Genomic DNA, 18,992 nt, shown 5'->3' with positions numbered 1-18,992 from the left:
CACAATGTCAGAAAGAAAAACATACATTTGTACAAAAGTATGAAAGAAAATTCAAACCATTTTCTAATTCCACGGGAATCTGAAAGGATGGGTTGACATGACTTAAAAATCTCTCACACCCTGTAGAAAAGATGGCATGGTGCCTGCCCAGCCTTCCTTTCAATTCTACAAGATTAGTTTGTTCTTTATTTCCTTTTCTCTCATCCTGAGTCAAATGGTTGATATTCTCCCTTCAAATTAAAAATAAGCCTTCAATGAAAACCTTTCACCTTTGTCAAAGAATCAATAGTCTAGTATACACATCATCTGAATGAAATTTCAGTGCATGAGCAACCCAAATTCCAAAATCACACCTGAAGGACACATTACAAAGGGTTGGGGAGAAACAAAACTCAAGTAGTCACACACAAGATAATTTATTTGTGATTGATAAAATCCAGAAAATGGACAGCATCACCTTAGGAAACTGTCTCTTTAAAAAGAAATATTTCAGTCTTCTATATTACCAAGTCTTACACATCTGTAAAGATCCAATCCAAATAGTCCCCACTGGCATTAAGGCAGAAGCTACATTAGAGCTGGCTCCTGACCAGACTCTTATTAAAATCAACCCTGAAAAATTAGCACAGAGACTCAGAGGTTTCTTGAAAACACCTGCCAATTTCTAGGGTTAGTGGTGTCAGCAATTTACGAAAACAAACAACATGCGGGACAGAACAAAATCCCAAACCATTCATCCTTACAAATGCATCACAAAGTTTTAATTGGAAAAATAACCAGGACAGTGCCTCTAATCCTATTTTATAAGCAGTTTAAAATTATATTAGTATGAAAAATTTTACAAATCCATTTCAGAGATGAGCTCATTACGAAAGCTATTTGTGATGCTGAAGCAATCTGAAAGTTGCAGGTAATTGTTGTGAATTTTTTCATCCATCTGTGTTGATATAAATGAAAATGAGTTGTAAAACCCTTAATATGAATCACATTAGAAAAGGTTGGCTCATTGGATAACCCACCAGGGTGTGCGCAGTTAAAATTAACTAAATGTAAGTGCAGAGGCAATGTTAAACATGAAGTGCAAGAAAGAACGCTTTGGAATTGGAAAATGTTCCTCGAGTTAAAGATTCAATTTGCTTTCATAACTGCAATATCCAAATGTGCCATTCCACATAATATCAAGTCACTTACACTGATTTCATTCTAAGACCCAATTACCCCAAGGGGCAGTATAAAAATAAGACTAAAGGAGTGAAGGCCTCAGAAGAGTATTTGGTTAAATGCCATAAAATATGCCAAGTTTTTTAACCTCCCAGAGAATTGAAAATTATTGTTAAAATGCATTATTGTGGCAGAGGACAAAACAATTATTTGGAAGTCAGAATATGCCTAGACATTCAATTGCATCACAGCGTTATGCTATTGAAGATCATGATACCGAGAAGTGAGAAACTATAGTTATAACTTCAGCAGATATTTTGGAACTTTGGAAAACAGATCAGGTACATTGGGCCATGGTCAACCTTAAAGAAACAAACTGGGGGACATCATTCCCAACACAATACTTCCGTTAGAATATTACAAGGAAATCTACACTGTACTGTCCCAAGGTGATCACAGTCTTCCCAGATTATGCTGGACTTGAATACACATCAGTGAACTGAAAGAATTGTTTTTATTCTCCAGAAACCTTCAACTACCGTACTCTGTGTATAGCACTGCAGCAAACAACCACCTCTTCCCCTGCCAACAATGCTACTTATGCTGACAATCCCAACTAATTGCACCAATTCCAAACCCAGTTCAGCCTTTCACAACATCATTGTCTCATTTGCAGTATCTGTTGGTTCTCTTTTCCCTCACTTCACTGTGCCTGCCATGTTATTGCTCACATATCCATCCCCCAATCAGTTTCTCCCTAATACTCACCCTCTCGCTACTCTCTGCAAACCCCAGACCAATCCCCTTCCCATTTTTCTTCAAAAGCAGTGGCTTCTAATGCTAATCAAATCACAAACAAGCAAAAATCTGCAGGTAGTGGAAATCCGAGCAACACACACAAAATGCTGGAGGAATTCAGCAGGCAAGGCACCATCTATATAAAAAAAGTACAGTCAACGTTTCGGGTGTGTGTTGCTTCTAATGATAACCCCTCTTCCCCTGCCATCCTACCATAATATCAACTGTATTCAGCTTTTGGAGGCCGAACCTCCACAACCTATATTTGTGAAGAATCAAATACCGTTAGGAATGAAGAAATTTTGTGCTTTAGGCCCTACAGCATCCAACTAACGAATCCATTTGGGAGAATGAGAATTTCCAGGCAAGATAGTGTGCAGGTTGTTGGATGTGCTTTCTGTCCCTACCTTAAACTCCTGCTCTGTATCACTCTCTGTTGAATGGACACATTTATGATGGACACAGATACTGTTCCAAGTGGTTCCACGCAGAGACTATGAAAATTGGTGTGACAGGAGGGATGTAATAACATGGCATTAGATGATTTTATTCAGAAATGTTTCAAAATAAGCATTATTTCAACACAAAGCTAATCTGTCAGATTTTGGGCAAAGAAAGATACATTTAAATTCAAATTGAGAAATTTAAACCTCAGGAAACAACTCAGCGAACACCTAGATCACAGAGGATGATTGAAAATATTCATATGGTTGCAATGGTATTGCCCAGGATCTGTAAGTGTCACAGGGCATAGTGGACTCAAATAACAATTAATCAGAGTTTAAGAAAAAGACAAAGAGCTTAGTGACATAGTGTCATGAAAACAACCTTTCCTTCAATGTGAACAAAAGAACTTGTTATTGACTTCAGGAAGGGAAGGGTGTTGGTGTCCACGCTCCTCTCTTCATCAGTGGTGCTGAGGTTGAAAAGGTTGAGAGCTTCAAGTTCCAAGGAGTGAACATCACTAACAACCTGGCCTAGTCTGGTCCAAACTGGATGTTGTCACAGCCAGAACAGCTCACCAGCAACACAACTATCTCAGGAAGCTAAAGAAATCCATTGTCACTCCTTACCGATTTTTATCAATTTGCCATGGAAAGCATCCCATCAGGATGCACAATGGCTTTGTATGGCAACTGCTCTACATGTGACAGCAAGAAACTGGACTCAGCTCAGCACATCATGGAGAGCAACCATCCCTCTATGGACTCTGACAATATTCTTGCTGCATCAGTAAAGCAGCTAGCAGAAACAAAGACCTCCAGCATTTTCTCTTCTCCCCTGTTCTCTTGGGCAGGAGGTACAAAAACCTGAAAGCATGCACCAGCAGGTTCAAAGACAGCTTCCACCCCTCTAAAGTAAGATTACTAAATGGTTTCCTAGTACAATAGGATCTTACAATCTACCCCATTATGACAGTGCACCTTATTATCTATCTTCACTATATTTTCTCTCTAACTATTACAATTTGTCCTGCATTGTTATTGTATTTCTCTGTTCTACCTCAATGCACTGTGTATTGATTTGATCTACACTCAAAAACCATTTTATTAGGCATACCTGTACACCGGCTCGTAATACAAATATCTAATCAGTCATTCATGTGGCAGCAAATCAATGCATAAAAAACATGCAGAGTCAAGAGGTTCAGTTATTGTTCAGACCAAACATAAGAATGCGGAAGAAATGTGATATAAATGACTTTGACCATGGAATGATTGTTGGTGCCAGACAGTGTGGTTTGAGTAATTAAAAACTGCCGACCTCTTGGGATTTGTTCAAAAAAAAAGTCTCTGGAGTTTACAGAGAATGCTGCAAACAAACAAAACACCTTCAGTGATTGGCACTTCTTCGGATGAAAACACTCTGTTAATGAGAGACGTCAGCGGAAAATGGCCAGACTGTTTAAAGCTGACAGGAAGGCAACAGTAGCTCAAATAACCACATGTTACAACAGTGGTGTACAGAAGAGCATCTCTCAACATCAACACATTGAAGGTTGAAGTGGATGGCCTAAGGCAACAGAAGACCATGAACACACACTCAGTGGCCACATTATCGGGTACAGGAGTACCCAATAAAGTGGCCACTAGGTGTATATGAACAGAACGCAAGACAATTTTTTCATCACAGTTTCTCGGTAGATGTGATGATAATAAACTAACCCCAACAGTGCTCAATTGTAACTGTGTTAATACCTACTCCCAGAGAAATCTCCTGCTGATGGTAAATATAGTCAACAGAAAAAAAATATTGAATGCTGCAGAACATTCACAAATAACACATTATGCAGTTGACTGCAACACCAAGAAGTCCATGATGGAATACAGAGGTACAGAAATCCTGAAGATGTAGCTCGAACCCTGAATTTCACATGGACTATATGTGGGTATGATGCAGGGTTTTGACCCAAAACATCAGCAATTCTTTCCACCCACTGATCCTGTTTGACCTGCTGAACTCAATGCAATGGATTTTTTTTTTAGAAGTTCTTTTACATTGTGCATGGAACTGGAGGAGACAGCAGAGATACTTAATGAATACCTTGCTTTAGTATTCACTACGGAAAAGGATCTTGGCCATTGTAGGGATTACTTACAGCGGATTGAAAAGCTTGAGCATATAGACATTAAGAAAGAGGATGTGCTGGAGCTTTTGGAAAGCATCTGTCTCCGGGACCAGATGAAATGTACCCTAGGCTGCTCTGGGAGGTGAGGAGGGAGATTGCTGAGCATCTGGCAATGATCTTTGCATCATCAATGGGGATGGGAGAGGTTCTGGAGGATTGGGGGGTTGCAGATGTTGTTCCCTTATTCAAGAAAGGGAGTAAAGATAGCCGAGGAAATTATAGACCAGTGACTCTTACCTCAGTGGTTGGTAAGCTGATGGAAAAGATCCTGAGAGGCAAGATTTATGAACATTCAGAGAGGCATAATATGACTAGGAATAGTCAGAATGGCTTTGTCAAAGGCAGGTTGTGCCTTATGAGCCTGATTGAATTTTTTGAGCACACGACTAAACACATTGATGAAAGTAGAGCAGTAAATGTAGTGCATATGGATATCAGCAAGGCATTTAATAATGTACCCCATGCAAGACTTATTGAGAAAGTAAGGAGGCATGTGATCCAAGGGGACCTTGCTATGTGGATCTAGAATTGGCTTGCTCACAGAAGGCAAAGAGTGGCTGTAGACCGGCCATATTCTGCATGGAGGTCGGCGACCAGTGGTGTGCCTCAGGGATCTGTTTTGGGAACCCTTCTCTTTGTAATTTTTATAAAATGACCTGGATAAGGAAGTGGAAGGATGGATTAGTAAATTTGCTGATGACACAAAGGTTGGGTGTGTTGTGGATTGTGTGAAGGGCTGTCAGAGGTTACAGCGGGACATCAACAGGATGCAAAACTGGGCTGACAAGTGGTAGATGGAGTTCAACCCAAATAAGTGTGAGCTTGTTCATTTTGGTAGGTCATATATGTGGGCATGTGGCCAAGTGGTTAAGGCATTCGACTAGCGATCTGAAGGTCGTGAGTTCGAGCCCCAGCCGAGGCAGCGTGTTGTGTCCTTGAGCAAGGCACTTAATCACACAGTGCTCTGCGACGACACTGGTGCCAAGCTGTATGGGTCCTAATGCCCTTCCCTTGGACAACATCGGTGTCGTGGAGAGGGGAGACTTGCAGCATGGGCAACTGCCGGTCTTCCATACAACCTTGCCCAGGCCTGCACCCTGGAGGCGCAGATCCATGGTCTCTCAAGACAAATGGATGCCTTTAATATGATGGCAGAATATAGTGTTAATGTTAACACTCTTGGCAGTGTGGAGGGTCAGAGGGATCTTGCCATCCGCATCCATAGGACACTCAAAGCTGCTGCGCAGGTTGACTCTGAGGTTAAGATGGCATACGGTGCATTGGCCTTCATCAACCATGAGATTGAAGTTAAGAGCTGAGAGGTAATGTTGCAGCTATATAGAACCCTGGTCAGGTATCACTTGGAGTACTGTACTCAGTTCTGGTCACCTCACTACAGGAAGGATGTGGAAACTACAGAAAGGGTGCAGAGATTTACAAGGATGTTGCCTGGATTGAGGAGCATGCCTTATGTGAACAGGTTGAGTGAACTTGGCCTTTTCTCCTCGGAGCGGCGGAGGATGAGAAGTGACCTGATAGAGGTGTATAAGATGATGGGAGGCATTGATCGTGTGGATAATCAGAGGCTTTTTCCCAGGGCTGAAATGGCTAACACGAGATGGCACAGTTTTAGGCTGCTTGGAAGTTGGTGCAGAGAAGATGTCAGGGTAAGTTTTTTACACAAAGAGTGGACAGTGCGTAGAATGGGCTTCCGGTAACCGTGGTGGAGGCGGAGGGTCTTTTAAGGGACTCCTGGATAGGTACATGGAGCTTAGAAAAGTAGAAAGCTATGGGTAACCCCAGTGATTTCTAAAGTAAGTACATGTTCGGCACAACATTGTGGACCGAAGGGCCTGTATTGTGCTGTAGGTTTTCTACGTTTCTACGTTTCTATTATTTTAACTCATTTTATTTTATTATATGTGAAATTCATTCAAGTTCTTAATTCTTCTGGAAATCTGAGCAAGCTTCAAATGTTTTTAAAAAAAAATTAAGTTTGGCAGTTCCAGCAAATTCAAAAATGTTTCTTACTTGGTTGCCAGATTTTGCAGTCACTTGATTGACAGATCTAAGTTTAGACATTCCATCCGATGCCAAAAAGGTAAAGCCTTTTTACATGGGACATCTTGCTTTCTGGAAACTTCTCAGTGGTTTTTGCCTATCGCTCCTGAGGGGTTTTCCAGACGCAGATTTGTACAGATTGAATCAAGGTCATTTTCAGAAATTTTTTATGGAGCTTAACCTGCTTATAATTGGACACCTAACCCAAGTGGGCTACTTTGGTTTAGATGCCACGACTATAACCATAAATGAAGATGAGGACATGGCTATGATAGATAGCCAGAGATTATCTTTGCCCAAAGCAGAAATGAAAACTACAGAATGTGAGTGCAGGGTAAGGACTAAGAAGTTTAGAGGGAATTGCCAAAAGAACTATTTCATCCAGGGGGGAGTTGGAATTTGCAACACTTTCTGAGTGAGGGATGCTCCTCTTCACTTTCTGCTTCCCGCAGGGATCGCTCCTGACACAACTCTCTTGTCCATTTGTCCCTCCCCACTGAACTCCCTCCTGGCACTTATCCTTGCAAGTGGAACAATTGCTGCATCTGCCCCTACACCTCTTCCCTCACTACTATTCAGGGCTCAAACAGTCCTTCCAAGTGAGGTGGCACTTCACCTGTGAGACCGTAGGGGTCATCTACTGTATCCAGTGCTCCCAGTGTGGCCTCCTGTATATCGGTGAGTCCTGACATGGACTGGGAAACGGCTTTGCCGAGCATCTACGCTCTGTCTGCCAGAAAAAGCGGGATCTCCCAGTGGCCACCCATTTTAATTCCACTTCCCATTCCCATTCCGGCATTCCATTACCTCCTCTACTGCCGTAACGAGGCCACGCTTAGGTTGGAGCAGCAACTTCTTTTATTCCATCTGGGTAGCCTCCACCTGATGGCATGGACATCGATTTCTTGAACTTCTGGCAATGCCCCCCCCCCACTTCACCATTCCTCATTCCCATTTTCATCCCTCACCTTATCTCTTTACCTGCCCATCACCTCCTTCTCTTGCTCCTCCTTCTTTCCTTCCTTCCAAGGCCTTCTGTCCTCATCTCTCCTATCAGATTCCCTCTTCTCCAGCCCTATATCAACTTCCCAGCTCTTTACTTCACCCCTCCCTCGACTCCTGGTTTCACCTATCACCTTATGTTTCTTTCTCCCCTCCCCCCCACTTTCTTATTCTGACTCCTCATATTTTTTCTCCAGCCCTGATGAAGGGTCTGTGCTCTTTTCCATGGATGCTGCCTGGCCTGCTGAGATCCTCCAGCATCTTGTGTGCATTGCTCAGATTTCCAACATCCTCAGATTTTTTCTTGCTTGTGAGCGATAATAGCTTAGTATTCTCACAGCATTTAAAAAATATCTCGATGAATTCTTAAGTCGACAAAGTATGACAAAAGCTCTGGAGCAAGTGCTGGAAAATGGGAATCATATACCTAAGTGTTTGATGCTCAGCATGGACCATGGGCTGAAGGATCTATTTCTGAGCTATGTAACCATAAGTTCATGATTCTCTAAAATGATGAATATACATACTTGAGAGCGAGAAAACAAGACATGTTCTAGTAGTTGCCCACATCTACTGGTGATTCTCTGTGTTCGAAGTGTTGTACACAAAAGTATCTTATGGCGTGAATCCATGATTGAAGATCATTCAAGCCACCATGGTCAATGTAGTACAAGATGTAGATTATTGTCCATGTAATTAAGATATTGTACTCATAACCAAAGTTACTGAAGACAATCCTAAAATATTAAGTGTTCAGATGATGACAAAAACACAATACAAAACTCAAAAGCTGCAGCTGTGTATTCACATAAAAAATAATAGTTGACTGAGGATAAAAGCAGATGTAAATAAATTGCAACTGTTTGAAGAAAAGAGGGCAGGAATCCTGAGGCCACTTAGAGGCTGAAAACAATGCAGATATTTAGTTTAATTCTAACACAGCTAAGTACTATGTTAGATTTGTGCCAGGTCTTGCAACAGTCAGGAATCTGAGAATAGAGAACCATAATTCCTTGAAAGTGTTGTCACTGATAGATAGGGCTGTAAGGAGAGCTTTTGACAAAAATGCCCTTCATAAATCACAGTACTGAGTACAGGGGTTGGGATATTCTGTTGAAGTTGTACAAGATACTGGTGAAGTCAATTTGGGGTACTGTATTGTGTGCAGTTTTGGTCACCTACCTACAAGAAAGATGTCAGTAAGATTGAAAGAGTACACAGAAAGTTTACAAGATGTTACCAGAACTTGAGGAGCTGAGTTATAGGGACATTTTGAATAGGTTAGGGGTTTATTTCCCTGGAGCCTAGGAGATTTGAGAGAGGCACAGGTTACAAAATTATGAGGGGTTTAGATAGGGTTAATGTAAGCAGGAATTTTTTTCCACTGAGGTTGGGTGAGACTTGAACTAGAGGTCAGAGGTTAAGGTTGAAAAGTGAAATATTTCTGTGGAACCTGAGAGGCTCTTCTTCACTCAGAGGGTGAAGTACAAATGTGGAACTAGCTGCCAGAGGAAGCCGTGGATGTCATTCAACTGCAAAATTTTAGAGAAGTTTGGATAACAACATGAGGGAAGGCATATGGAGGACTGCGGTCCAGGTACAGGTAGAATAATAGTTCAACATGGACTAGATGGGCCAAAGGGCTTGTGACTGTTCTGTATGTGATCTATGCCTATGAGAACTAACACCATTACATCTGACCCTGAAGAATGACAAAACAGAAATCAAGCAACAAGAAATATCAGGAAAGTGAATTTTGTTGATTCATCATGATACAACACATACTAAAAATTGCATGTGATATGACGAATTGTGAAGGAAGTGTAATCTCCACGATGGTCAAAAAAATAAAATGCAGTTGCTTCGGATCGGGTGCACTGACAGAGGGTGAGAGACAACTGCTCAGATTGAAAAAGAGTCATAATATTAGTATTTGTATTGAAGACAGTTTACTAATTCCCTTTGGGCAAACATTTAACTTTGGTCACAGATCAGAAGCCTTTGTTAGCAGTTCCTGGTCCTAAGACAGTAATACTGACAATGACTGCATCGAGAATGTAAAGACTAGAAATTCTCTTAACTCAATATGATGACTCTATTGAAAATAGAAATTCAAAGTGAAATACAATTGCAGATGCATTGTCAAGGTTGCCATACTAGGATTCAGATTTAGGGAGTGAAAGCATGACCTTTACTTTTGAAAAGAGTTGCAGACGATTTGTTGGTTGCAGCAATGGGACTAGCTGAGAAAACATAGAAAGATATTCACCTAAAATGAGCATAAAGGGATGGCTTAAATTGAACATTTGTCCAGATGAAACATACGGTGTTGTCAACCAACCGACAATTTGTGTTGTCAATGAGAGAAGGATATATTAAAAAGGGGCACAAAGCAATCACAGAAAGTATGCTGAAGAAGTAGATCTTAGAATATCCTCAGACTTAACTCTCTGATATAGTGAGCATGATGGCATTTGCCAGAGGTTTTGTTTCTCGTTCTGGGCAAGATGAAGATCTTGAAGGCCTAATAGTATTATCAAGCAATCTGCTTGAGGAATCCAACCCATGCATCAGTGTGGGGCAACGGGGGGAGGGGGGAAATGTCAACAGTCCTGTCTGTCAAGATTGCAGTGACATGAAAGAGAAGGTATCTCTACACTGAGTACCCCAAGGGAGGCTAAAGACAGGAAATTATAGGCCAATTAGCCTAAGTTCAGAGGTTGGCAAGTTATTAGAGTCTATTAGTAAGGATGAGGTTCTGAGGTACTTGGAGTCACATGATTAAAACAGACCAAAGTCAGCATGGTTTCCTTAAGGAAAAAACTTGCCTGACAAATCTGTTGGAGTTCTTTAAGGAAATAACAGGATAGAAAAAGGAGAGTCAGTGGATGTTGTTTACTTGGATTTTCAGAAGACCTTTGACAAGGTACCACACATGAGGCTATTAAATAAGAGCTCTTGGCATTACAGGAAATATACTAGAATGAACAGAAGACTGGCTGACTGACAGAAGGCAAAGAGTGGGAATAAATGGGCCCTTTTCTGGTTGGCTGCTGGTGACCAGTGATGTTCTGCAGGGGTCGGTGTTGGATCCACATTTCACAATATATATTAATGCTCTGGATGACAGAATTATTGGCTTTGTGGCAAGTTTGTAGATTATACAAAGATAGGTAGTATTGAGGAAGCAGGGAGTCTATAGTAGGACTTTAACAGATTAGGAGAATGGGCAAAATAGTAGCAGATGGAATAGAGTGTAGTGAAATGTATGTCCATGCACAATGGTAGAAGGAATAAATAAGTAGATTATTTTCTAAATACTGTAGGTTGCAAATACATAAATTATTGGTACAAAGGTATTTGGGAGTCATAGTGTAGATTTCCCTAAAGAATAACTTTTAGATTGTATTGGTAGTAAGGAAGGCAAATCCAATGCCAGCATTCATTTCCCGAGGACAAGAATATAAAACCAAGGATGTAATTCAGTACAAAGGCTCTATAAAGTATTGGTCAGACTGCATTTAAAGTACTGTGAGCAGTATTGGCCCCCTATGTAGAAAAGGGTGTGTTGGCTTTGGAGAAGAGCCAGTGGAAGTTTCTGAAAGTGATCGCAGAAGGAAGAATTGTAACAACCATGTTTGGGTTCAGTAATGATATATTAATTAGCAAACCTTTTGCTATAGAATGTTTTAACAATAGGTTATACTCCAAATGATTTAGTAATGCAGAGAAGATTCAAGAGCATAATTGAACTTAATTTTGCACAATCTTGAAAGCAAATTGAAATAGAAATTGAAAAAGGATTTAAATTGACTCACATTGTGGAGAGAAATAACTCAAACACATTCTAGACTTTGTATGTTAGCTCTGCCTAACAAATCTAACACTTGGATATGAGATGTTGGAGTGAAGTATGTTATATAAAAAGATGCTTTACTGCGGCAGGACAGAAAATCAGAAACTTATAGAGTATGCAATTCCTAAAAGAGCTAAATGTGAGAATATCAAAGAGTATTTTTGAAAACCATGGAAGAAAACAACTGAGATTCTACTGACTGGTGTCAGGCAATAACATCTTTCTTAGATCAGGAAATGCCAAAGGATCCAGGCCAATGATCTGGGCTCTTTGGAAAAAAATCAAAGAAACTCAGAGAACTTGTTAATCAGTCACATTTACAAATAACGTGAATTAGTGAATCTTTTCAGAAAGGGGAAAGCAGCACAGTGAGTTAGTATGCATAATTGTATGATCCAGGCATGCACATCTGCTGCATTATTAGAGAAAGCAGAAGCAAGATGCACATCTAGCAGCTTGATGTACCTTTATGATTCTAAATAATCCTCGCTCTATATCAGTTAGAACAAGCACATGTACATACATTGTGCATGTACAACACTGCATGAACTGTACTGTTCACTCAAACAAAGAGCAGGTGATTATAATGGTCAGTCCAGAGTTCCAAGAATAGCACCAAAACAGATTTCTTGATTGGTGCATGTCACGGACACAAGTCTCCATACCATCGAGAACATCTTCAAAGGGCGATCCCTTAGGAAGGTGGCATCCATCTTGAAGGACCCTCACTACCCACAGCATTACTAACATTAAGAGAGGAGGTGCATGAGCCTGAAGAACCAGACTCAACGTAGTAGGAACAGCCTCTTCCCCTGTACCATCAGATTTCTGAACAGTCCACAAAACCCGTAAATATTACCTCACTATTCCGCTTTTGCATTATTTATATATTTATTATTGTAAATTACAGTAATTTTTTGTCTTGCAGTATATTGCTGCCTCAGAACATTAAATTTCATGACATATGTCAGTGATAACAAACAGGAACAAAAAATCCTTAAATTCAGAGGACAGAGGACATCTCATGAAGCCTGCATTTAAAATAAAGTACTAGCTGGCAGAAAAGTCAAAATAAAATTTGTTCAAATCAAAATAAGTACTTTTATAAGTACATAATTGGCTGTTATGTTTGTGATAAAAGGTGCTGTTGAAGGAGTGCTGTCCTTTTAGACAAAACCGCAAGTGCACATTAATTTTGGAAGTTTGCTCATCTGATTATCTATCATGTTATCAAGAATAACTGAGGCATCTCATTACATAACAGTGGTCAATGCACTTAATATAATTAATTGTCTGAAATGTTTTAAGACTGTTCAAGTTTAAATATATTTACTTTTAACTGTATAATATCAAGTAGCTCTCCAGCAATGCAACAGTGTAGTCTCTCGTCCAGCAAGGAGGCAAAATGCATTAGTTATTCAGGTTGTTGACCTCATTATTAGTGGTGTTGGGATAGATCTACACCTACTCCAGGGGAAGTTTGCGCTTCATTTGCAACCATTGTGTATAAAACGTGCAAGCAGAATCCCTCCCCCAAATCAATTCATATTTTGATTGTTACCAGTTGCAGAGTGTGATGCGATTTATTTTATTCCTCCTTCATTTTCAGGAAATGAAACACAGGGAATTACTTGTTACTTTTGCACCATTTGACAACTGTATCAATTTTACTGGAGCTACATTAGTTTGCCCTTGATTTATTTCAGATGGAGAAAAATTGAAGTATAATAACCAATGGATTTCCAGATCTTGTGATTGGCTCTCTTTTAGCCATCTAGATGGTAAATTTGGAATGCAAACAGAAAAATCACTACAGACACTAGATGGATATTTCAAGCAGGAATTCTGCTCTTCATTCTCCGCTATCTAAATATGCATTAATTCTTACAAATATCAGTTCACATATATGCAGTAGATAAATGTACGCTTTCACACATAAAGCAAAACAAGATATAAAATTACAAACTAAAATCCCAGTGTGAAAAGGTGAGGAAAACATTACAAGTTAGTCTGATGACAGAAGTGTTTTTAACAAGGGAAGAATACTTCCAGATTCTGTATCTGCTATTTTGTTTTAATGCCTTTTTGGGACAAAAAAAAATCCCTGAATATAGGCGTCCTTTCAAAATTTAACTTGGGCAATCAAATCTACATAGCACTTGCAAATCCACGTCCATCAGAAAAAAATTGTTGAGTGGCTGACTACCAACTGTTTTATATCCTTCAGAGTCAGGAAACACTCATTATCAGGGTACCTCTGACCTCCAGGATGCAGTTAGATATGGTGAACTGTGAAGTACTTGAATAATCTCTGCCTGCAGCCAGAAAAATCCTCTGCTGCAGAAACTCAGTTTCATTGACCTAGCTTTGGATAGCACAATGGCAAACAAAAAGAATTACTGCAGGTGTAAACACCAATTGCAGTGCAGGTCAGAGCACACTTTAGTTCAGGAGAAAACAACAGTCTCTTCTGCTCAGTCAGTTGTAAAAATGGAAATCCCTTGGAAAGACAGTACTTCATCCTTCAGGTTAACAAAGAATGACAGATGAAAGATAACATAAACCTAATATTGCCAAAATTACACACAATTAACACCTATAAAATGAAACACCCATTCACCAGCTGAACCACTGAAGTCAATATATAAAGCACCAGTAAACCTTCAACTACGACTTATCAGGTGCGAGAAATTAAAAGGAGAAATAGTTGCAGTCAAGCCAATTTCAGTTGTTTTTTATTTATTACTTGCTGATATATTCAATTTACAGTGGAAAACAGGAGTTTATCATTATATTTCTATGTTGGAATATCCGACATCCAACCTAGACCATGGTTAAGTCCTCAAAGGGCATTTTCAGTTAACGATCATTCTACCTCATCAGCATGGTTGAATGTTGGGTTCATATCAAAGTCTTAATGTGATGTAATTTAGCTGGTAATGACACTGTTCTTCTTAAGTAGTTCCTCAAGGTCAAGGATGGCTGTTGAAATAACAGACAGCATTAGGCAGTTGGCAAACCAGCAGTTATCAACACCTATCATGTTGAGGGTGATGTGGATATTGTTGTTTCTCACTCAATGACATTATCCAAGATCATCTCTACCTAGATGGAGGTTGTTGAGATATTACATCTCTCTCTCTGCCTCAACATTAATGAGAAAGTTATGTTCTCAGTATATCATCAGCAGGACACACATAAAGTTAACTATCCCTCTTCCTCTTTGCGAATCACACCTTCCCAGAACCATGCATTAAGCTTTCCTAGGGGAATCTATTTGTCTCCCACTGGGATGTGGGCCAGAGCTTTGTCAAGGCCAGAGTAAAATATTCCTTAGACTCACCCACAACTTCCAGGCTGGGGACTGTTTACAGAAGATGGTGTGTGCTGATTCTGAGCAAGTGCGAGGCAGAGGATGAGATATAACTGCTGAGTCACTGGGTTAATATATTCTTGACAATGAAGCCCATCCCTTTAAGTCAGTGTTCTTCTTTCAGACTTCTCTTCAGAAAGTCTACCCAGAATCTTGTTCTGTAAGGTGGCTACCTATTCACCATCATCTCTCATTCAGGAGAGTGAAACCAAAATCAGAATACCTAAGTTCTCGAACAATAATGGTAGAGACACAAGAGATTCTGCTGATGTCAGAAATCTTGAGCAACACAACAATACTGAAGGAACTCAGCAGGTCAGAGTACTAAATCATAACACACTATTATCATAGCAGGTAATAAAAGAGCTACTGTTTTTGATACTGTTACTGTGAATACCAGAAGAGGGGCAAGTCACTGTCTTGTTATCAAATGTCAGACCTCAGCAAAATTAAAATCAAAGGGACAGCTGAATAAGCTCTCTGATGGATGGTCAGAGTTGGCAGAAAGCAACTTGGCTACAGTGTATTGAACAAACCAGATGTAGAATCTGGAGGCTCCAGGGGTGTTATCCTCTACCAATGCACTATTAACCACGTTAGTTTTGAAAAACTCCTGTCTTAGGGCTGAGTTCAAAGCAAATTTGTAATTAAAGTACTGTATATATACAGTATATGTTATCATATACTACCTGGAAATTGATTTTCTTGTAGGAATTTACAGGAACAATTATGGCAGTATTCAAAAAACTACAATAGATTTTACATACGACTATGCATATACAGTCAAAGACTGACAAACACCAAATGTAAAAATAGAAGACAAAAAAAAAATTGAAAACATGAGTTGCAAAGAGTCCTCGAAAGTGATTCTCTAGGTTGTAGATTCAGTTCAGAGTAGTGGTGATTGAAGTTATCCATACTGGTATAGAAGCCTGTAGGGTAATAATTGTTCCTGATTTGGTGGTGCCCAATGGTAATAGTGAGAGGAGGGCATGGTCTTGATGGTGGGGGTCTTTGATGATGGATGTTGTTTTCTTGTGGCAGCACGCCATGTAGATTTCCTTAACGGTGGCACAGACTTTGTCTCTTCCACTGCTACAGAGTTGGCTACAGCACGAGTTAATGGTGACCCTAATATTGCTTAGCTCCATCTATAACTCTTCTGATAATACAGTTGAGTCCAGCATGGAAAACACCCAGGAATCAAAAAATAACAAGATGCAAATGCTAAAAGTCTAAAAAAAAATCTGAAAATGTTGGAAATACTCAGCAGGCCTGACCATGTCTGAGGAAACAGAAGCAGTGTTAATGTCACTAATCAAGGACTTAATCAGAAAATCCATTGACCAGAAACATAAATACTGGTTCTCTCTTCATCACCTGACCTGTTTAATATTTCCATCAATTTATGTTTTTATTCTGGGCAATACTCAAACTTGGGTTCTCAAATATTGGAAAGAGCCCTATTGAATATACAAGACATAAAAGTTGATATTTACCAATGGTCATTCCCAATATTCCTAAACATTCACACTTGCCTTATCAGTAAAATCTTGTAAATCAGCATAGAAGGAAAGAGGATGAAAGACAGTATCAATAAAGGAAAAAAAAGAGGAGGAAATCAGGAGAGGAATAGGACAGACATAGCAATGGAGGAAAAAGGGAAAAGAAGAAACGTAGAACTGAAGGGAATGGGAGAGGGGAACAAGGGTGATAGATTGCTGGGGGGAGTAGTATCAAGGTGGAATTATTCAGAATACAAGAAAGAAGTAGTTAAAATCATCAGATACTGTCACATCCAGAATGATATTCAAGAAGAACACATGTGGCCTTAGTGCACTAACCATATCAACAGCTGAGCTATGAATCAAACATCACATGATTGTTGTAAGATTTAATTAAGGGCTGGATAGACTCCGGCTACAGAGTTGTTAACAAATCAGAACAGAGTGGCATCTGCTGGAAAGCCCATCCTAACTGACAGTAGAAAAGAACACATCTTTTGTAAAGAAAATCAGAGAGATGTTTAACAGCCAGCAGAAAGGTACTTCCAAGTTGCAGGAGCAGACTTATTTTGCCGAGCTGGGTATCCCTACCTAAGATAAGCCCTCGAAGGCTGAAATTATGGATAAGTAAAATACCAAATTTAGTTATCGGCTGCAAAGAAGCAGTGTTTGCAGTTTCTTATTCACTCCGTAACTGTGAGCATGGAGGCTCTCACCATTGTTACCAGCCTAAAATCTGTCTGTCGTTATGCTTTCAAGGGAAAGGCCATTTCTTTGGCTGACAGTTCTCATAGGCCAGAGTCCAAGAAAAAAGGAGAAAAACCAAGCAACTGCAAGAACTGATTTAATGTTCTCTATTTCCAGCATATTGAACTGGTTGAGCTGCCAAAAGTTTCAACATTTCTGCTGGAAGCAATAAAGTAACATTATTACCTTTGGACAGACAATTCCAGACCTCTCTATTCAATTAACCAATGATCATAGGAACTTATTAACTAATAGTCCCAGTAAACATTTGACTTACAATACGTACACTTGGAGCGGACCATATTTTTGTTGTTGCTACTTTCAGTCCATTGATTAGTTGGAGGATTCATTGGCAGGAACTTTCCTACTACAGTAGTGTAAAAGTAATATTGTTGGGAGGGCAGAAAATCCAAGGGAAATAATACAGGCGTAATGAATTCCAGTTCACATGCAGTCTACTAATATAAAAAAAAGTATAGATAACCACATGCATGTTAAACAAGGGAACTAAAATTCAGATAACTTAGTTGATTAAAAGTCATGAGTTGACCATGCCATTAGCAGCTAACTTGATGCAGCCGCACAAATGAAAGTGAAGCTAACAACTATTGAAATCACTTCTACAGTATTCATCAAACATATGGTGATTAATGGGGCCTCAGCAGCAAACCTGTTGAGGATGACTGATACAGGGAAGTCTAACAAGTAAAACGAATGTTTAAATCTAAGGAGAAGGTTATTTAGAAAGATAATATGATTCTACCTATCAGAAAAATCATAAACTGGAAGTTTGCAGAAATCAAAGTCTAAGCATTTTCTATTCAAAGTGTCATGGAAAATGTTCTGCAGAAACTCTTGTGCGCCTCAATGGATTTTGAATATTCCTGGAATTTTGGATGGGTTACGTGATTTAATAATATTATTAATAATAGTAACTTATTTATAAAGCACTTTTCATACAAATGATATAGTTCAAAATACATTACAATGGGATAAAGTACAAACATAAAAATAAGACAAAATTATGTTTGTTAAAAAAACTGTTAAATAAATAGGTTTTGAGCTGACACTTAAAAGTGGGCTAGGATGAAAAAGGGCATTCATTCCATGTTTCAACCTTGAGAAAAATGATACCAGATGTCTACTCTATCTCTGCCAGTCAAAATCTAATAGATTTCTATCAAGTCTCCTCTCAGTCACCAGTGCTCGAAAGAAAACTATCCAAGTTTCTCTAAGCTCTCCTTATACCTCATGCCCTCTAATCCAGACAGCATCTTGGTGAATCTCTTTCTGCACCCTCTCCAAGCCTCCACATCTTTCCTATAATGGAGTGACTAGAAATAAATGTAATATTCCAGACATGGTTTAACCAGAGTTTTATAAAGGTGAAGCATAATCCCCTAGCCCTTGTATGCAATCCCCCAATTAATAAAGGTTTTACTACCTTATCAACCTTGCAGGCAATTAGTGAGCAACGCACTTGGAATTCTAGATCCTTCTATACATTAAGGCAGACATCCCACCTCTCCCAGAAGTTCTGGGAGTCTCCCGCATATTGATAGTGGCTCCCTGATGCCCGGAAATTATATACAATATCCCGGAAATAGATTTTTTTGAGAGGGAGAGGGAGAGCGAGAGCGAGCATCCTGATTGGTCTCTCTTCGTGCTAAGAGTGGACCCAAGAATGCGTCGCCTCTGATCTGAGCCGACATTTACGTGCTGGGCAGCACCTAATCGATTAGCTTGTTTATTCTGGCTTTTTTCTTAAAGATGTGCTGGGTGCGTTCTGGCTACCGCTGTACTGCTGCATTCTTCACGGTCCGGAAGTTTGGGACCACTGTTATAATTGACTTATCATTA

General features: G+C 39.7%; 1 protein-coding gene across 13 annotated transcripts in view; it reads right to left on the bottom strand.

Moving 5' to 3' along the window:
- Positions 1–18,992, bottom strand: part of rbfox3a (RNA binding fox-1 homolog 3a) — a 1,578,835-nt gene that overhangs the window by 920,877 nt on the left and 638,966 nt on the right. The gene's annotated exons all lie outside the window — the stretch shown is intronic.

This window comes from Mobula hypostoma, chromosome 22 (assembly GCF_963921235.1).
Source record: "Mobula hypostoma chromosome 22, sMobHyp1.1, whole genome shotgun sequence".
Taxonomy (NCBI): domain Eukaryota; kingdom Metazoa; phylum Chordata; class Chondrichthyes; order Myliobatiformes; family Myliobatidae; genus Mobula; species Mobula hypostoma.
Note: the sequence above shows the minus strand (reverse complement) of the source record. Positions and strands in the feature narration are given on the sequence as shown.